Raw genomic sequence first — 6,000 nt, 5'->3', positions numbered from 1 at the left:
GTGCATGGAGCCTAGAGACACATGAAGAAACTGCGCTTGTCTTTTGTTTGTGGACTGGGTGACACAGATGTGGGTGAGACCCGTGGGGGGGTGACAATGGCAGCTTTTATCTTGATGTTGATTTTGCTCTTTTCCTTCTGGGCTTGTCTGGTTGTTTCTGACCCTTTTCTGTGGGTCCCAACTGGAAGATGCTTTAGACTTGTGGCAGGCTTTGGGGCCTTGCTCTAGGCCATTCCCATATGGATGGACTTTTACCCACGAGGGGACGGGTAACTTTGGGTGCTTCATTTAGAAACTAGACTCTTTGCCTTTCCTGTATTGTTTCCTAGTTTTATTAAAGTTCCTTCCCATTAAAGTCTCATATGTTTTGTGTTGATGCAGCGGATGGCAGAACCCATTTAGAGTAGGCAGGTTTGTGGGGTTTGGGCTGCCCCTCTCTTTGTCCTATAACAGTAGGACTAGCTCCATAAATATTTAATGTCTGATTTGGGGCGTAGATACCTGATACAAATCCCTTGCTCCCTTATGATGTGTTGGAGTTTGTGATGTCTTTTTTCATCTGTATATCTCTTTGTGGTTATCATAGTATAGTAGAGAAGCTTTACATACACTGATCCTCAAAAAGGTAGGAGTCAGGAGAGCTCCTTTGGAAATTGACTTATTGCATATCGGATGTTCTGCAAGCTCAAGGGATTGCAAGGATTGGAAGGATAGCATTTCCCTGTTAATTGGAGGTCTGATTATGTTTTTTCCTAGGGCTGGAGTTGCTTCCTAGCTTCCAATTTTCTTAACAAAAGAGCAAATACTCAAACCAGAGAAAAGAAACTGTTCTAAAGCAACCAGCAAGATTCATCTAGACAGAGAAGAGATTGGGACTTGTGCTTAAATAAATTTACATTCCACCTTCCCAGACACACCGCTAAATATGGGGGGAATGAATTTTGAGTCTCAAACACTTGTTTCCTTCCAGATAAACTTCTGATTCATAACCACAAACTTCTGTTCTGGAAAGATTTCCACAATCTGAGTCAAAATGTTATAAGCATGGAGTTTAGTTTGCTGTGCAATGAACTAACATTAAGACTAAAATATGTCCTTGCCACTTCAGTAACCAAATAAAACTATCATTCAATCATTAACCTAAAGACTGAACTTAGACAAGTTAATTAAGAATGGTGGGTCAAAAGTCCTATTTGATAAAAATTACATATATATATTAAAGATTTATTTATTTATGCATACAAGAACTGAGGTACAGGCCAGAGGTGCAGGGGCGTGAGAGGATTCACCAGAGACAGAGTGAGGAACAGCACAGGCGGATTGACTGAAATACACTGCTGAGGGGAGAAGCGGGTAAGGCAGAAGAGGTCTGCTGCACCATGAGGGTTAGATCCCTAGCCAGGGATTGAACTCATGGATAACCTCATAGCGCTGTGACTTAACCCCTTGTGTCACCAGGGAGGCCCTTGATAAGAATTATACTTAGAAAATAATATTCTTTTCTTTTTTGTCTCTCTGAGGCCACAATCTTTGTTTTTTTTTTTTTTGAACTGGGTCATCTACCTTTTCAGCGGGAACTAAGAAGATGGGGGTTTAGGATTGTTATAGAAGATATGCAAGGTACGCAGCAATGTAGATGGAGCTAGAAGGAATTATGCTCAGTGAAATAAGCCAGAAGGAAAAAGAAAAATATCGGATGGTTTCACTTATAATAGGAAAATAGGGGAACCAAATAGGACATCAGTGTAAAAAAATAATAATTACAGGGCCTCCCCTGGTGGTGCAGTGGTTGAGCGCTGGGTTGCAAAGCTGCCCACAGCGCCAGTTTGATCCCCGGCCACCAGTGAGGGTCCCACATGGCGCCCAGACCTCTCCTGCTGCTTCCACTGCTCCCCTCAGCAGTGTATTTAATCAGTCTGCCTGTTCTGTTCCCCGCTCTGGCTCTGGTGAAGTCTCTCACCCTCCTGTGCTTCTGACTGTACCCAGTGCTTGTATAAATAAATAAATAATTCTTTAAAAAAATTTCAAAAAATAATAATTACAGTACAAACCACAACAAAGCAAAAACAGACAATTGTAAACCAGAGACATCCTGCAGGGGAGGAGGAGGGAGAGGGATCAGAGGGAGGGAGTGAGGAGCACAGGGGACTGTGGTGATGGTACATGGGTGCCTTGGGGAAGGAAATTCTATGGGACTCAATCTGAGAGGGTGGGGGGAAGCAAATATTGTCTAAAAATGTAAAAAAAAAGGATAAATGTTAAAATTTAAAAAAAAAATTTGTTTTACCTAAAAAAAAAAAGAAGAAGATATGCAAGGTAGCACTAAATTAACAAAGATCATTGATTTGTTTTTCCCCAAAATTATGTTTATTGGGGTAAAATAGAGTTCTATCTTTGAATCTGTTCTGGGGGTTGTAAGTTCAAATGTGTACAAATGTACACTTTTAAACCCTGCTCACCACCATTACCGCAACAACCCTCTAATATGTTCCACTGGGTCCCATCCCTCCTCTACTTCCAATCCCCTCCCCCTGCCCCAGGTTGCTTCAGTTTTGCAATCAAATATTATTGGTTTGATTTTGACTGACACTTGTTTTGTTTCTCTATATTCCACATGTAAATGAAACCATATGGTGTTTGTTTTTCTCTTTCTGAATTATTTCACTTCGCATTATTCTCTCTGATTCCTTCCAGGTTGCAAATGGCTGGAGTTCATCCTTTTTTATAACTGAGTAGTATTCCATGTTATAGATAGAGAAAGAGAGAGTGAGATCACATTTTTCTGAGCCACTCCTCTGTCCTTGGGCACTTAGTCTTTTTCCATAACTTATTTATTGTAAAAAGGGCTGCAGTGAATATATAAGTACATATATCCCTTTGAAATAGTGTTTTTGTATTCTTCAGATAGATACCTCAGAGTGGAATTGCTGGGTCATACAGTAGATCCATTTTTTATATTTTGAGAAATTTCTATACTGTTTCCATATGGGCTTGATCAGTTTACATTCCTATCAATAGTATACTAGGGTTCCTTTTTCTCCACATCCTTGCCAACACTTATTGTTTCTGGTCTTTTTGATGTGGGCCATTCTCACAGATGTGAGATTGTATCTCACTGTGGTTTTGATTTGCATTTCCCTGCTGATGAGTGATGATGAGCATTTTTTCATGTGCCTATTGGCCATCTATATGTCTTCTTTGGAGAAGTGACTATTTAGTGCTTCCACTTTTTGATTAGGTTTTTTTCCTTTTGTTGAGTTACATAAGCTCTTTACATATTTTGAATATCAACCCTTTGTCAAATGTGTTATGGGCAAATATTTTCTCCCATTCAGTAGGCTACCTTTTTGTTTCACTAATAGTGTCTTTTGCTGTGCAGAAGCTTTTTAGTTTGATGTAATCCCAGTTGTTTATATTTGCTTTTGCTTCTCTTGCCATTGGATATGAGTCCACAAATATGTTTCTGTAACCAATGTCATAGAGTGATTTACCTATTTTTTTCTTCAATGTATTTTATAGCTTTAGGCCTTGTATCTATGTCTTTAATCCATTTTGAGTTAAATTTTGCATAAGGCATGAGATGGTGATCTAGTTTCATTCATTTGTGTGTGGCTATCTAGTTTTCCCAACACCATTTGTTGAAGAGTCTCTCCTTTTTCCAGTGTATACTCTTTTTTTTTTTTAATAGAGGCATGTTTTATTTATTTATTTGCTTGTTTGTTTTGTTTATACATGCACTGGGTACAGTCAGAAGCGCGGGAGGGTGAGAGATTTCACCAGAGCCAGAGCAGGGAGCAGAGCAGGCAGAAGGACCAAAGTACACTGCTGAGGGGAGCAGCGGGTGGCAGGAGAGGTCTGCGCGCCATGTGGGACCTTCCTCTGGTGGCTGAGGAGCAGCCGGGGATCGAACCGGCGCCGCAGAGGCTGCGGCCAGCTTCGCAACCCAGAGCTCAACCGCTGCGCCACCGGGGAGGCCCTCCAGTGTATACTCTTTATTCCTTTATGACAGATTAATGCATGCATGTGTGGGTTTATTTCTGGGCTTTCAATTCTATTCCATCTGTCTGTGAGAATGTTTTTGTTCTAGTACCATAGTATTTTAATCACTATAGCTTTGTAGTATAGCTTGAAGTCTGAGAGTGTGAGTCAAAGGTCTTTGATTCTAAAAAATACATTTTGCCCCATATTTTTTAACTTTTTTAAATCAAATGCATTTATAGCCTATAGTATATCATAGTGTTAGTGGTACTGCTTTTTTCTCTCTCTCTCTCTGACTCCCTCTCTTCCCTTCCTTCCTCCCTTCCTTCTTTTAGGGGTACATAAAATAATGGTGAATCTTATGATTGATAAAGTCTTAGATATAATGAAATACAGTGATAGCATCTGATAGTCAAAATAGGAGTACCATTAGTAATTGAGATATACCTCACATAATGAATTTTGACATATGCAGACACCCATACCTCTATCAAGTCATAGGACAGTACCATCACCTCAGAACGGTCCGTAGTGTGCCTTCCCAGTCAGTCCCCACACTATCCACTGTCTCTGGCACCCATTGTTTTGATTTCCTTTATCATAGGTTAGTTTTCCCGTTCTACAATCATACCTGTATAGAATCATACCATACATGGTCTTTTGTGTCTGGCTTCTTTTGCTCAACATGATGTTTTTTGAGATTTATCTTGTTATGTGCTTAGTGTTTTTTTTCCCTTTCATTGTGTTGTAATATTCCATTGTTGTGATATACAATTTGTTCATCTTTCTTCTGTTTGATGGACATTTGAGTTGTTTCCAGTTTTAATTTTTTTCTGTTGACTTGTGGGTGGTGCCTGATTGTTACAGATTAAATATAGAAGCTATGATTTCTGTGTACCTCCCAAGTAGTGTATCAGTCAGAATCAGCCAAGTGGGCCTGCAGGGACAAAAAACTCCCAAATATTAGTGACATATAACATCATGAATTTGTTTCTTATTCAAACTACAGTTCATTGCAGTTTGGCTAAGATTCTGCTGCATGCCAACTTCACACCAGGCTGACTGAGAAGCTTCTATTTGGAAATTATTATGGCGAGGCTAAATGCAGAGGTGAGGTGACACGCAATGCTTGTCACATTTATGGGACAAAACAAGTCACACAACAAGGCCTGGGTTTGGGAGGGTGGTTGATTGAATTATATGGAGGGACAACGAGTATTTGTGAACAATTTTACCCATTCAAGGTATAATGCGACTCACTGTTATGGGGAGAACCTGAAGGGAAAAGGGATGACCCACTCACATGTGTAAGAATACAAGACCTCAAAGCAGATATACACAGAGAAAAAAGAAAAAAATGATTTAAAATGATCGTTTACATAGGGCATGAGGAAAGGGAGAGGTAAGAGAGAGTAGGAGAAGCCAATTTATTGGTTGGCACAGAACTAGATGCTGTCTGACCTACTTGCAAATGGTGTCAACTGAGCAGAGACCAGGGTGCAATCAGCAGCTCGATAAAAGAGAGTGACCTGCCTGTAATCTGTGTTTTTAAAGTCCCTATGGTTGCTCTGCTGGGCCTGGAGTTCCCAACAGTTCCCATTCAGGAAGTAAGCGGTTGGAGTCCAGAAAGCTCCACCTTTTACTGTGAGTTAGTTCTGAGCATCACTCACTGGCTTGGGGGGTTTTCTTCTGATGTCATTGTATTTGCAGCTTACTTATCTCAAGTATCAACTGGTATGATTCCTTTGAACTGCAGCAAATTGTTTGCCAATTTAAAATGACTAACTGTGCACCATCACCTCATGTGCAGGTGCACTGGTGAAGGAAACTCTATGGGGACTACACCTGAGGGGGTGGGGGGTGTACATATTGTTTAAAAATGAACAATGCTGTAAAAAATTTAAAAAACTAATATAAAAAAATAAAATAAAATGACCAACTCTGAGCCATCTCTGGGTAGGGAACTATTGGAGAAGAGGAAAGTTAAAGGCCATGATACCCAGATGGATAATTTGGAGAGCA

This window comes from Talpa europaea (assembly GCF_964194135.1).
Source record: "Talpa europaea genome assembly, chromosome: 14".
NCBI lineage: Eukaryota > Metazoa > Chordata > Mammalia > Eulipotyphla > Talpidae > Talpa > Talpa europaea.
This window is presented reverse-complemented; position numbering follows the sequence as displayed.